Genomic DNA, 16,765 nt, shown 5'->3' on the forward strand with positions numbered 1-16,765 from the left:
TTTGATAGCCGTATAGATAAGAGTAAAAAAAATCACATATTTACCTATGCGACTCTCAAAGCTGTCCTTCGAGTAGACCTGTACCCTCTCAGTATTAGAGTAAGCCCGTGCCAGCAGTGGGCAGTATACAATACAGGATTATTATTATTATGTATTACATAATTAACAATTTACGGGTGCTTCCAATGATCGTATAACATTAGAAAAAAAGAAAATCAAATTAATGAAATCGAGGTGATTAACGACCCGGTCGTAGTTTTCCGTCAAGAATAATAAATCAACAAATAGCGTGGGGTCCGGGGTGGCCAGCAAGAAACCACAATTAACTACGAAGTGTGCGAAGCGATGGCAGTGCCGTGTTCAGTGGGTCAATGAACGTTGTGGTGGACGCGAGTGCAGACTTGTCGTCGGATCGGTTGCAAAACAACGCCGCGCCGACCTTGACGAATGAGAAAAACTTGCCACCACTTTTTAAGAATATAACAATAACAAAAAATAAGATTGGAGTTATTACGCATTAAACAAACTGTTCAAAAAAATACTAATGTAAACAAATAATAATAAGCGATTGTAAATTAAAATTTTATTTCATGTGCATGTCATCACCTTTATTATCATCTTACTAAGATTGAAAATTTGTCATGTCATGTCGTTGTAGATGTTTCTCAAAAGTAGACGCAGAAACCGCCGAATGAACTTAGATGAAATTGAGTCCATAGATAGAGGCTTTCCTTTTTTTATTCCGAAAAATATATGAACAAGTCATTTATTTTCGCAAGCTCTCGTACGCTAAGTTTTGAAGAATAATAAAACCAGAGTTAAATAATTCTAATTATGATAAAGATATATAAAGACATATTTAAACTGAATATTTTTTTATTTAATTTCATCATAAAGTGTTGCTGTATTAAAATACACAACACAGCATTATCAGAAAACAAATGAAACTTAATAACTGAATCCAAATGCATGAAAATTGACCTTCAACGGTTTACGTTCATTATTTTATGCATATCAATGACCATTAGTATCCCTTGCACACAAATCGTGTACAACATCCACGTCGATCTGGCAGCTTAATGTGGGATTTTTAAAAATGTAATACAAAGTGAATAAAGAGATATATTATCAACCCTATTAAATGATGATGATCCTATATGAACCTGACGCAAAAAGTCAGGAACGATAACGTGCTCCAGCGTGACAATATGCCCCGAAAAATGCAAACCATCAAACAGCGCAAGGTAGGATATCAATCATAAAGAGAAATACAAGATGCTGACGGCTAACCTTCAACAATGAAGAGGCATTTGAAAAAGAAGATATTAAATACTGCCTCACTTCTGAGTAGGGGGTTCTCTACTACTGAGAAGGATAAGGCTTTAGTCTACCACGCTGGCCTAGTGCAGATTGGCAGACTTTACATACCCTCAAGATTCTAATAGAGAATTTCTCAGGTATGCAGGTTTCCTCTCGATGTTTTCCTTCATTATTACAACTAAGCAATAATGTATAAAGAAAACACACATAACTGTAGGAAGGCAGAGTTGCATGCCCTTGGAGTTTGAACCTGTGAACATTCGTCGCAGCAATCCGTCCCATTCCTAACTAGCCTACTGCTTACTTGAATAAAGATACTCTTTGAATTTGCTTTGTATCGACTGAAGCATATAAGCTTTTAATCTGGTATCGAGTTCTGTTTTGTTAACTACCAATCTTCTCTAATTATAAATTTAAAGACCTTTACATCTTCCTTAATACATTAGGGCATCAAGCCCGTCTACTCATCGCAGACAACCAGTCTAAATAGTATCTTTACATGTTATACTGTTACAATTACTATAATTGGTATTGTGGAAAGCATTTGCATTGGTGATGACTGCATTTAAAATCTTGATGTGAAAACTCCTAATTTAGTGACTGTTACATATATCCTGGTTGCAAGGAAAGCAGTTGCTAATATTTATAACATATACATATAAGTTCTTTTATATAGTCTGTGAAAATATTCATCTGATAATAAAAAAAAAAAAGATTGAAATGTTCCATTAAAAGGTCACAAAAAGCCATGGGCTGGTTAATAAGATTCGTTAATACACTGATGTCACAATTACTTGGTATGAGTGATGTGAACTTCGTTGACAATACTAGCTGCTTAAATCTCGAAGCCTGTTATTTGCAATGATCGGTCGACGAGTAATATTTGTAACAGAAATGACAATAATAACCTGACTTGTTGAGCGTAAAACTTATCACAACAAAACTTTGTTGTGTTCTTTTACTACTCTACCCAAACCATCGAAAAAAGTTTTCTTGATAGAAGTGGTAGCAACTCGGTAGAAGCGTAGACCATTGTTGACTAGGATGGGATAGCGCTGAACTGAACGATAGTAACATCTAATCTGGGAACATGAACAGCCGCATTATTTTTTTGGCACATGAAAAAACATCCCTCGAGCCTAAAACCTCACCCATAAATAAAAGAAACTCTTAGCTACTCAAGGTCACAGTATTCACAAGATACTGCCGGGTAGGGTAGGGTAGGTAGGTAAGTGCGTGCGTCTCTCTCCGCATCTCTCAGTTCCGACAGGCTCATGAATCATATTAGACATCCGTATTACGGTGCTCCGAGGCACTTACATTAATTTTGTACACGCGCTCGAGGCATGTATGTATGAACTATGAGTAGATCTGATAAGTTTTAAAGGATCTGGATTTAAGGGGCACGTAGACAACATTTAATTTTGAGATGGCAGTGTAACGCGGTAGAACTGTCAGATATTCATAAGTTTTTTGAATAATTACTTTAGTTTTGTACTGAATAAGTACCTTAAGTATGATTGGACGAAGACACGCAAAAAGGATCCAATCCACAAAATGACACTTTTGAGATAGTGAAGATTGAAGTTTAAATTTAATTTATGCTCATTGATATTCTACTTTATATTTTCTTAATAAAAGTTCAAATTAACATATTTTGACTAAGATGTTTTTACTAATGGAAAATATTGATTTTTTAGACTAGAACTAATTTGGCATACTCGGCTCATTTTCGACCATACTGTGGGTTGGATCCTTTTTACGTATCTACGTCGGATTATCAGGCATTTTAGTAACAAGCTGAATTGTCATTCGATTTTTTTCTGGCGTTGTGTTATTTACAGTATACGTTTTGGATTTATGTCATTCTGATATAGGTACTATACTTCGCCTATGCCAAAAACTGAACGCTCATAATCTATGATCATTACGAAATAAGTTCAAAGTTTAACATTCTATGCGAATTCATTCATATCATGTTCAATGCACATGTTAAGTAGTCAACACAATCACATTGACGCAGTGGCTTCGTTTCATATCTTAGAGGTTAAATAAGTGCACTAACCTCGTTATATACATTTAAAAACATAAATTATTGACACCTACTTGTGTAATTTACAGACTTGCTTACCAAACCTAAAATCGGAATACATTTTGTACCTTCAGAATACTAGTGGTACAATTTGGTAAGCAGAATAAATATAATTGCATTTTAAATTAAGCATGCCTTTTTTATCTGAATACGCAAGTTACAATTCTTTTAAATACACGAAAGTACACTGATAAATCAATGTCAATAAACATCACTTATCGGAGTAAAATTATACAGTTAAAAACTCGAATAACATTTGTGTCAAACACCTCAAATTGTAAGAAATTTCATATAACTGAAAGTCAACCAGGACACGGAGGTCACGTAAAGTTAAATGAAACTTTTGAGCCACAAACCACATTGGAGAAGTCGTAGACAATATTATAGTAGAATTGATATGTACAATTCACATATTGCCATATTAACATATCATTAACTCAGTATGTGAACATAGCATAAGCCATGAACAAAAAAACGAACTACTTTAGTGTACCTATCTATGCCCGATATGGCGATAGCCTCGCCCTCTATCACATCATGGGACGGAACACGCTTGACGAGAAGTGGGCGCACTGGTTTGCAACTTTGCATACCGCTTCGGGGATAAATGCATGTTTTGTGTATATGTACTTTAGTGTAGTCTTTGTTTTGTAAACAAACAATATATTTTTCTGCGTGACGTATTCCTAATGAGTTGACAGCTGACACCAGTGTGGTGCAGTCAACGTAAGAGCCTCTAGTCACCGTCGGCAGTCAAGTGGGATTGTAAGTGCTTTTCATCTCACAAAGGTGTCCACAAGAGCCGAGAATAACGATGGAATCACAACACATGAAAACAAGTACACACCGTGACGATAGCTTTAAAACTGCTTATCTGTTAATTGTTTGGCTAATGATTTGCTGTGTGATGATTGGAAATATAATTTAAATAGTCAATTACAAACTCGTTTTAGCCGAATTCTAATTGAGATATTATGACCAATAAGAAAAAACCACTACTACTGTTTTGAACTCTGCCGAATATAGAGCAGGTAAGCAAATTATCTTTTACGTATCAGATTAGAACCCGTCCGAATCTATCAGATGTCTACCACTATCACAAATTCGCAAGAGCCGGCTCCGCGTGGCTATATCAAATCTAGCATAGCGTGAGAATATCTGATAAAAAGTTTCACTTACATCACAGGCCAGCAACGGCAACACTGACCTTGAAACATATTGCTGTGTTAAAAACAATAACACAGTCACGTTCGTATGGAAGGGACTTGTATACTTTTAGCGATAAAACATACATTACCATAACTACTGGTTTACGCGCTACTGAAAGAATATAGGAAACAAGAAGATCCTCTTTGTGTTCGCGGAAAACAAAGTTGGCCAACATTTCTTTATCAGTATGCGATGTTTTGTATGGTCTTACTTAGTTTTGATATTCTTTGCGGATTTTTAAGCGAAAACAATGGTATGCATGGGTATTTCGGGAATACATCTATTTCTACCTTAAAATTTTTAATGTATAAATGCAAAGCATATAAATATTTTGAGTATTATTTAAATTCAGATAAGGAAGTTCCATTCATATTGAATAAAATCATTTGTTTAAGGTGGTAGCTCAAGGTCCATTTTCATACATTTTGTTTCGGCTTTAATCTGGGTAACTAAACAAGTATTGGCAAGTAAAGAATTTAAATTCACGTCTAGTTAGTGATTAGTTCTCGCAGTTGAAAGAAAAACGTAAAAATAATTAATAATCATGGATATTTCTGCCTTTAAAATTTCGTCATATTAAATTATTATGACCTTGCTGCCACTGACCGACCTCGGAGCGATCCATATTCAATGAAGCCACAAACAACACTGCGTTACAGCGCTTCTCGTCACGATCTACGTACTTTATTTTCACATTGTTGTACAAGTTTTCCGCCCGCATCGGTTTTTATTAATCCAAGGTCCTAACTTACAGCTTGTCACGGATCATTGAGAGTGTTAATTGTTTGACTCTTCAACGAAATGTTTATGTAAAAAATCACTCATCATTGCATGTAGAGGTAAAAAATAAGAAATTAATTATATGGAAAACTGTTGTTCTCACAGTGATAAAAAATAAATAACTACTTGACCAATCTAAAGACTAAGCCTAAATATAATGATTCGATTCGCGACCACCCTGTTACTAGACACTATCAATCACGCGCGGAATAAAATTGACGTGTTCCGGCAGCGTGTGAGAGTGTCAGTGACTTGGTGTATAATCTGCGCGAGTATTTGAATGACAATATGCGGCGAGGCACAGGAAGCGTACTGTGATTGTATGCAAGGGCCACCTGCGTCGGAATTTGGCAGCGGACGCACCGCGCCGTGTGCTGGAGTGATTACGTTAATAGAATTAGTTGGTGCGTTGCTATGCAGAGGCCAGAGCCAGTATCGTGGTATCTATTAACGCTATCGACCTGTTATGTCGGTGAATATATTAATAGAAATTAAATCATGATCAAACACATATTAACTAATAATTTTCTTGTGTTGGAGCAGCAATGACTAAGCGTATTATGTAGCTTAGCGGAAATAATCGGGTCGCGTGTGAAATTTGGAAATATGTTTGTAAATGCATTATAATTAGCATAACATTGATATAGACATAATTCGGCACAGAGAGTATAAGCGGAAACTCAATGCTGCGGAAGCGGAAAGCCATACGTTGCAGGTGTAAATCTCCAGGACTCCAGGTCATGGTTCTTTGAGATGTTAAATTTACGAGTCTGTATGTGATTACTTATGTATTTAATTGGCTGTGGCTGGGAATAAAAGAACTCAAGAATTAAACATCAAAATGCATGAACATGCTTTTACAAACTCTTTACTGCTCAAACTTTGACCCTTAACCCTCAACATGAATTAATAATTAGTAGAGCAAACATTTTTCTCAGAGGGAAAGGTCTGGTGAAAATATAAAACCTCAAGTGCTTCGCTTTATGCCTTCCATATAGCAGCCATAGTAAAAATGCAGTCCTGAGGGACAGAAGGGCGAAGGAAGCAAATAAAACGGGAAATCATATACAAAGATTGAAAACACATAGAATCTATGTTTGAAGATTATGAATTTCGGTCGAGATTTGAGGAACGGAACAATATCCTAAAATAATATGCTTATAGCAGATATTATAGTCACATATTCTGTGTATATAATCTTACTATTTGCTATTTACTTATTAGACGACTTTAAGTTTTGCCATATTTGCCTAAATCATTTTCTTAAGTACTTTGAGAAAATAAAAAAAAACAATTATTTTAACGCATATAATTTTGTTCAGAAAACACCACTGGGATATTATTCAAATAATTGAAACCAAATTGAAGCTATTTAGTTTAGTTATTTATTTTAGCAAACTTTAGAATAAAGCGACACTGAAGTTTGTTAATTTGCTATTCAAACTTTATAGTATAGCACGCAGCGGCCTCTTGCGGCACAGGTTAGAACTACTTTTTGTTTTGAATTGAGAACGAACCAAGGTCCGAGTAATTAAGTGTCGAAGTGTGAAATTTTAAAAAAGGTAACTCGGGAAAAAATTGCCTAGCAAAAAAAAAAAACTAAGACAAACGTAATTAAAAAGGAAGCCGAATGAAATCGAGTTGTATGGACGCTTCGCTACTGAAGTAATCTCAAATAATTTTAATGTGCACTATACACCTGAACGTAATCGTCATTAATTTCTTATACGTTACAAATAATATATAATCGTTTTTGAACGAACTAAAAAAATATTAAGTACATTACGGCACTTCATTACTGTAACTTGCGTATTCATTAGAATGTAGTTACTAAATGATTATGATGACTTAGGAGACCATGTGTGGAATTCTTGAGAATAGAAGAAGAGAAAAGAAACAAACTAGTATTCTAACTAAATAGCTTTGAAGCTATTTAGTTAGAATACTAGTTTGTTTCTACATTTTAATAACTTATATTAGTAAATTGTTACTCATTATTGATAAGTAACAAGTTACTAATATAATATGTCTTTCGTATGCGCGATGCCCGGCTATTGTAGGTACACTGCTTCATATTTTTCTACCACTAAGTAACAATATGGACACACTGTTGTATTCTTGTTTCTAGGAGTCTAACAACTTCGGATTCATAACTAAATCCTTGAGCCTCCACAATTCCCACGATCTGCAACACCATATATTATGTACTCAAGAACTTCACATTAAAAATCCTGCTTGGGGATCCAAAGATCATATTCAATAATTCAATCAGAATATTACATTGTCAACAATATAACTAAAATTAATAATACCATTAATATGACCACTTCCAATATCACGGAAACTGAGTCGAGTAATTCACATATTCTTACATTGTAGTCTGCTGTCTTATACTCGCACGTTAGCAAAACATGGAAACAGCTGCGCATGCGCTCGGCAGCGGTGCATTCCTAGCGGTCAACGCTCGGCTGCGCAGGCGCGTGCAATTCTTATTGTTTTGTATCCGTATCGTAAACATTTCTATGAACATGATAGTGTTATTACGCAGTAGTTAATAATGTTAATGTACGCTTTGTCCTATCTTTAAAATGTTCGAAGTTAGTCGGTAAGTTCACTCCGCGTCTAGTAAAATTTCGATATTAGGTATCATCGATAAAGGGTTATCAAAAATAACCATTATCTGCCCTATTTTTATAAACGCCACCTGATAATTCAGAAAAATATTTCACCCATATTTCTGAAGGCAGATAGAGGTTATTTTCTACTGTAACTGTGAACAAGGTATGTTGAATAACAAACTCTTTAAGGAAGGCGCAAATACAACGAGCCATCACCTCCCTTTAAATGGGTACGTAGTTCCCCTAAATTACTACCTTTTAGTAACGTCGCGTAATAGGTATCGCTTCTATATCTTACTTAACAGTTACAGCGAAACGCCTCTGTATTTCCCGTAAATACGGATTACGCGTGTCTACAATAGTATTTTCCCATTTCCAAACATAACTGAAGCATTATATTTTAAAGAAGACTTATTACTTACATTACTTATTCGCGTTTTGGAGCGAATCAGTGTGCGCAACATAGCAATAATGATGGCGACCAACGAGTTACATGTCGCTCTTGACAGTGCAAATTTCATTTAGTCTATTCCGTGTTAAACACAGTATAGAAACTGCCGCGGCAGAATGAAAAAAAATTGGTATCCTTCCAATCATAGTATTTCGACAGCTGGATAGATATAGAATGCTAATAATATTCGTTCCTTCGACGCTTTCGCCCTTCATGTGGGTCACGCTTATATAATAATCACGTTAGAAAGTAAATATGTAAACACGGCGATAAATGCATGCATTATAGGAGAGAAACTAACTTGGTATTTGCTGATTTAATGTACGCGTACAGTCTATTCATTAAAAATATAAGAATTTCAGTTATTTTAACGAAGCCAGTACGCTCCGGGCGTTAGCGTTTCATTGTGAAAATCATCATGAAGCCACAAAATTGCTGTTACATGATTTCAAGCGAAAAAAATAACATTACCTACCTACATTGAATATACAATACAATTAAGGTTCGAAGATGGATATTTTTAAAAATTGCGATACTGATCACGTGATCAGTAATTATGAGAAGTAAAGATCTTTACGCGGGAACATCTCAACAACAATTCGTGTAACTTTGGTCATGAATAGTCACTAAAATTCATAAAAAAAAATATCGATTTGAAACAACGGCAATATTGTAATACGTATTTTACACAAATAGATAAGTTGTATGAGTAGATATCTTTTCGCGAAGTTTCCATAACATTGTATAAATTATGTAATTTTATGCTTATAAGTACAAATGGAAGTTTGGTACTTTTAAAGGTATTATGCGGCTAAGTTTTATGAACTCCCAGTTGGCTGCAAAGACATCTCGTTAAAAAAAAATACACACTGTCTGCATTGTATGCTTAGTAATCAGAATCAAATTAACACTAATCAATAGTCAGCAGTATATTATCTACCAAGTACTTACTTATGTTACGCGATGACTTCAAAGAATATCATTCTAATGATCTAACTACACATTTAATTATCTCTGACTTCTCATTATTGGTTCATTAGTTTATAAGTAATAAACCGGAAAACTTTACTACTGAATTTTTAATAATTTTTTTTGGGGATTTTGAGATTCTAAGAAAACATACATCTATTGCCTAGGACGTACAATGCACGTTATGTAGTCCAACAACCTCTCCAACAGTCCAAATTGTCGCGCCAAAGAACACAGCGCATAGATTGATAAAGCGGTCAAAAGACCCCTCGCTTGGAGCAAACCGTTAATTTTTCAGACGCAGTGAATTAGAGGTGGGCCCGAGTCGGCTAGCTCGTCTCTGGCGGTTTCGATCGATACAGGGTTACCGGGCTTAAGCTCGTTACTGTTGTACAGGGTATAGGCAGGGTAAATGCCCCAGTTCGTCATTCTTGCACGCTTTACAACTGGTTACAAAGGGCTCGTAATTTCGAGTACATATTTTGTTTGACCTTTTAAATAATTGTGCCGACGAATAATATCTTTAAATTTAATTGTGAGTAGTTTAATAACAAGTGAATACGGTTACCATATAATAATGGATTAGGTACTTAAACTATTTCTTTGTGCTAAAGATATTTGTAAAATCATACATCATATAAATAACAGGTATTTTCTTTGAAAAATTGCCTTTTGATTGAATTTGGTTGGCATTGAATGTTGTTTATAAACATCAAGGCAATGAAATTATAATATTTTTGCTAATAAAATGGACCATTTATTAGAATAACTTTCATTTTACGCGAACTTATTTTTCCCTTAAATATTTTGTCATAAAAGCTATACTATTGCTGTAAATGCCTCATTTAAATGAATAATTGCCAAGTTCCCTTCTGTAAATACCTGTGCGGGCCTAATAATGACAATTATATTCGAATAATGTTAACATAATAAAGGCGAAAGATAAAAAAATTGTGTTACACTCAATTACGTTCGGTTTGGCGGCAAGGCCAATTTACCGATCGGAGCGAATCACAATGCCGTGTTTCAATGCTTGGAAAAATCGAAGGAAATCAACGATATCGCAAGGGAAACTAAGTAAGGTTTATATTTGCGGATAAATTCGTTTACGCAAACTTTTTGTCATGTATGATTGTGTAAAATAAATTAAAGTTAATCACATTTTAAATTCATTTCTTTTGACTAATTTAGAATCTATTATTGTGTTTTGAGTATTCAAATTATTGGCACAAAGTTCATTTTCATAACATGGGGGACCTTTAGCATGTCAAGCAATAAAAGTAACTATTGCCAAGCCTTGTAGTACCTTGACTCTAAATTACAACTTTCTCAAATGCTATCTATTTAAATAAATCATATATTTTCTCAGAAATTAATAACACCACTAATCAAAACAAATATTTTCTCATCCATTCCAATTAAACCACAAAACTGTTATTAAAAAAACTATTTTAATCGATTTGTTTTCTCTAGTAATTAATTGGTTATCGATAACCTTTAAAACTTCGCTATATTTTCCATACAGTTACGTCATGTCGCACAAGTACATGTATAATGCATCGCAAGTGCCACAGAATGACAAATGATTGGAATACACAACACCTTTCCTTGAACGTACAAACACTACTTATGCGGAATTAATAGTATCACATTAACGCACGCCTACCCGTTAATTGAAAAAAAAATGTGGGTTTTATTTTGATAAATTGGTCGGAGCCGAGGACGCTCGAATATCTATTGAGTGTTAGACATGCCAAAATAAATGTTTCAAAGAATAATTTTTGGTCGTTTTTTAACAACACAAACTTTATGTAAATTCAGGAGCAAAAATGAACTACCTGGATCTGTATTGTTAAACAGATTTAAACACTGTACAGCATTGGTGGACGTATGCAAATCAAATGTAAAAGAGGTTAAACGGCACACCAAAAAAATTATTACCCAATCTATCATCTTATCTAACCTATTATAATGTGAATAATTATGATGTAACGTAAAAAATTTAATAGCTTAGTCAGAAACAATGATTTCTAATGTTTACGCGAATGTTAGACATTGAAACAAAAATATTTTGTTGATTTTAACGCAATTTGTATATGGATTATAATTTTCACCTGACGTTTCGAAGTCTTTGCAGCGTTCATGGTCACAGGGTAGACCGTGATTTTGGTCATCGGAAAAATCAAAGTTACAATATCTACCTACATTTTACAATTACATATTCAATTATTATATTTTTTGTAGCTGTTAATGGTCCGATCTACGCAGAATTAGCTCACAGTGTCTTGAAGTATGGCACCTCAGACAGTCAAACACTTCAGGAAAACATCTATGTTCTTTGTATTATGATGTGGCTTTAGTTGAAACAGTGATAAAATTGAATATTATAAAAATACACTCGAATGAAGACACAAGCACATTGCTTGTCCTACAATAAGCCTAGTGCTACCGTGTGGCGTACTGGTGTTGTTACTATAAAAAGAAAAAACCACAGAACAAAATTTTAATTGTAAACAACTAGACTACTAAGAAATACCTTTCTCACACGTAACACAACATTGGTAATATTATCCCTTATAAAGTCCGAATTCTAGAGTTGGTAATTGCAAATGAGAATAGATATGAATAATATCAGTAAATATACAGATATGCCGAAATAAGACTTCTATTGCTTTACTTTTTATAAAACAAAATTCCCCACGACGTATTTCTCTCTGAACGCGATAAACTTAAAAACTACAGAACGGATTTCGATGTATTCGGTATGTGGGTAGTTTGAGGCCCTATCGGCTGCCATACATGCTACGGTCTATCGGAAAGGTCCACCGGTGCAGGTATGCCTGCGCCGGTAGACCGCAATGTGTGTGGGAATAGACCTGTGCGGATTTTTGAGCCTGTGCAGGCGACCGGCGCAGGATCGAAAATCAATTCTTTCAATTGATACCTGCGCAGGCATACCTGCACAGTTGACCTCTCCGGTAGACCGTAGCGTGTATGGCTTACCTATGAAGGACATGTGCTATTTTTATCTCGGGAAAATATATAGCTGTACTTTTATCCCGAAAAACTCTTTCACGTTGGCGAAGCTAGCATATTATTAATCAAAGCCTAATTTATTTGTACAAAGAGGGGAGACATATTAATATAATTTTGAAGGCTCGAATTAATTTTAAACTTTCTAAAATACAGATGCATAACATAATATTACATGACAAGAACAAAAATGTCGGGACTAATTAAACTTTTGATAATTTAAAATAGATTAAAGTTTTTTAGTTTAAAATCGACTTCTAGCAGACCTAAGGTCCAACGGATTCAAGGGACGTAAATATAATTTAATATAAGGTGTTGCCGTAGCTTTGCCCGCTTGAAAAGCCTTTCCCGCTACAAAAAACCTAAATCAATGAAGTATTCCACAGTGCTTAAAAAAATCTGGCTTTTAGTGAGGAGAAAGATCGTATGATTTCAATATTAAAGTAATCATATCACGCACTGAATGAAATTTTTGATGTTACGAAATACCACATTGTTGCGACACCTTACCAGTCGGCCTCAAATTTTAATACGTGCATTGACTAATTTTGTTGACGTATAATAGTTTATTAATTCTCAACACATTACCAACTTGGTACTAAAAACAGTCTTTAAAACTGTGGTGTGATTTATTTATCTCCATTGTATTATATTCATTGACTTGTTGGGTCATCGTTTTTCTTATTTTAGTATCGGGCTGATATTTTTGTCAGAGATTAAACGAACAGCAATATAAGTGCAGACTGTAAAGGATGGCGACCTGCAATCTGTACCAGGCACTCATAAGCCTACAATATAGTTGAATGCAGTGATAAGGTATTTGTACTAAAAGGAGCAAATTTATCACCGCATGCTCTACAGAAAGACATAATACACATTAAAATATTTCATTTGTAATACAATTTGGGATCAATAATTTGTTATATTTTACATCTGAATTCATTCTATATATATATTCTATTATCCAATTGTGGTAATAGGTAGAATTACCTAAAGATAATTCTATTTATTATCGTTTAACGCATTAACTTTGTGTTCCTTATAACTTTATAACACAGCAATTATTATCTATCATTACAATCCCTTGCAGAGTAGTGGTCTTACGGTATTCTCGGGTGAAAAAGGCTAATCATTATGCTATTATACGGTACCGGGATTACTAAGGTTTCCGCAGACCTTAATGGCGCCCAGCGCTTAAAGGCGTGACATTAAAAATCGATAAAAAGATGAATACCCCTGGAGATGTCAGCCAAGTGGTAGATTTTTAATCTCTAAAAGTTGTTTATATAAAAACGCACATAAAATATTTTTTAATATTAGGTAATGAGTTTCTAAGTTTTTAAGAATCAGATTTTTTTTTATTTATAAAATTTGTTTCGTCATTAAAGACTTGACTTTTTAGGGAAACTATCAAATGCCATTTATGTTGACGCCGTCGCCGTGCGATATTTTCACCTAAAAACCTTGCACAGACTTTTTAAAATTAGAATTAAACTGTTAAACACAAATATTACATTCCGCTTAAAAATTGCTTAACTTAAGTTATGTACTCAGGTCTCTAAAACGTGATACGTCCGTGTATCCCTCCAAAAGCAATGATCCGTTTTAAACACACATTGTATTCGCAATTATAGGATGTTAACCGAAATGTTTCCTCATGACCTTTCTACATCATAGACATTCGCTTCGGACTGATTGGATAAAACTAAAAACGAATAGATTCTTCTGGATTATTTGTAAAGTACGTATAATGTAACAACTATTTATAGTTTAACCTATTTTAAAAACCGATGACATTACTAATACAAAATTTTCGACACCTCAACAAACTCAACACTGTTCTACGTAGATCGGACCACCAAAATTTAAAAAGTTGTATAATTGTAAAATGTTGGTAGATATTGTATCTTTGCCTTTGCGGATGACCAACACATCAGTCCCACCCGTGACCACGGAGGCTGCAGTCTTCGAAACGTCGGGAGAAAATTAAATATAGAAACCACGATAAAATGCGAAAAATAGTTTTAATTTTAACACCTTAGCGAAGTCACTTTCTGATTGATTGCACTAGGGAGATATGTAGTAGCGCAAAAAAGTTGGTATTAAAAATGTACGACTAGACGTAGGCATTAAATGAACCAAAAAAAATTGATCGATACTGACCCTGAAAAGTTAATACTTTAAAACAGCCAGACGTCTCGTGCCGAGAATTAAATAATACACAAAATCAAGGAATGCTCGTTTCCATGGCTATTTGCGCCATGTCACGCGACATTCCCGCCTGTTATTGATGGGTGAAAATTGGAGAAGGAACAAAAAGGGAATTTCTTTGTTCCTTAGGCGAGGAAATTCGAAATTTTAACGACCGCTTTTTAACTTTGTTTACATTTTGCACCTGTTTTCTTTATAATGTCAATTGACTTCGATTTTGGCCGCCGTGTTCGGCTATATCGAAATAAGGTGATTGGGGTTTAGGCTTTTATACAGCGTTTTTACATTATTTAAAGGTTATGGGGATTACTGATGGATTGCCACAAACGCCAAGGAGTATCCACAACTTTAGAGCAAATAATGTGTATCGTTATTGTATCACGTAATATTGTATTGAATTGAATATTAAGTATATCATATTTATTTTGCATCTTCCACATACTTTTAACTTTAAATAAATACAAGTATTTGCACTTGCCGTTTTTGAAGCTGATCAACGTTTGAATATTACGTAAAATAAATAAAAAATACATGGTTAGTGGGACGGCAAAAAAACCTAATCTATATTGATCGTTGTTTTAAAATACAAAATACATTATTTATGAATTTTTCTGCATACTTAAATGTATGAGAGGTATTATTTGCTTTATTTTTTAAGATAAAAACAACTTCAATAAAAGAAGATATTAACATAAATTAAAATTAATAAATCCAAAACACACGTCTAAAAAGATAAATACGGACATGAGATCTCGATGTTTGATAAAAAAATATATTAATTTATACCATTATTCAATGTAGGCAATTTTATTAAATTGTAATAACGCAATCATACTTCTTCGCTGACGAGCAAAGTAATCAAGGTTAATGTTATGAAGCATCGTTGGACATCACAAAGAATATTTTTCACATCACTCGTAACTGTTAATCATACTTGACAGTTGACAGTGCGACGTTATCATTGGATACTTATATGCCCTACTTTCGGTCTAAGATTTGATTTCTCGTTGCTGGGACCTGGTTAAGGGTTGCAGTTCGTCTTGTGTTGGTCTGATACCAGGTAATTGATGAATGATGATTATAAATCCATTATTTTGATACAGTTTTCCAGTACTAATAATTTTCTAACTCGGCCATATTGATCGGACAGATCGACTCTCTCTCCACGGCCTAATTGTTTGGAACTATTTATAAAAAATGTTTTACTTGTCGCTACTAAAAAGGAAAACTTTTAGTTGTCAATCTTTTGACTAGTAAAATCATACAGAACAGTCAGGGAATATTGGGAACAGTAAAATTATCGTTAATTCATCATTTAGACGAATACAAATACTTACTTTATACAATACAAAGTAAATTAGATAACTACCTATCTGGCATCAGGGTCCACTCTCACTAACCTATAAGCCTCTATTAAATTTTAGCCAAGATGTACTGTATAGAAGTTCTAAAATCTGGATTTACCACAAACTACGTGCCCGGCATTGACTTAGTTCATCCATATTGTAAGAAGTTCCCGGGACCTTTCTCTTATTCCACTCAGGACCCTATTTAAGTATTTATTGCATTCTGTTATCGTTGTTGGGTTTCCCTGTGATGTAACCTCAGCTACATTAGGATTTACAAATAAGTACTAATTCACGAAATCGTATTGTAAAGTGGTCGTTTGTCGACATGACATGTTTTTTGATGGCATATTTTCATTCCGTGCATATGTTCCATAGTCAGAACAACCGCAGGGTACTGACCAGAGGCACAATTTGAGCATTCATCATTTGCCGCAAAGGTAGAGACGATGCGGATTGGATTTATAAATCGTGGTAATCATAACTTTCTAAACAAATATATTTGTAATTGAGGCGATTTGGATGAGGGCGGCCCAGAACCGGTCCTTATGACCCTCAATGGCGGAGGTCTATGTCCAGCAGTGGACGATTCCCGGCTGAAATGATGATGATGATGATGAATTGAGGCGAAAAGTATTGCTATAACGATCCCTAATGGGATAAAAGCTAATCTCGCTCTACTTTCATTCTAGCATACAATCGCTAACTAACTAATTGTGTGTCAGTAGTTCATAAT

The 16,765-nt window shown here is 34.5% G+C and overlaps 1 protein-coding gene across 1 annotated transcript in view; it reads right to left on the reverse strand.

Annotated features, from left to right (window-relative positions):
- LOC119189777 (probable JmjC domain-containing histone demethylation protein 2C) overlaps positions 1 to 16,765 on the reverse strand; it is an 80,934-nt gene that overhangs the window by 39,257 nt on the left and 24,912 nt on the right. The window lies entirely within an intron of this gene.

Source organism: Manduca sexta, chromosome 19 (genome assembly GCF_014839805.1).
Source record: "Manduca sexta isolate Smith_Timp_Sample1 chromosome 19, JHU_Msex_v1.0, whole genome shotgun sequence".
Lineage (NCBI taxonomy): Eukaryota > Metazoa > Arthropoda > Insecta > Lepidoptera > Sphingidae > Manduca > Manduca sexta.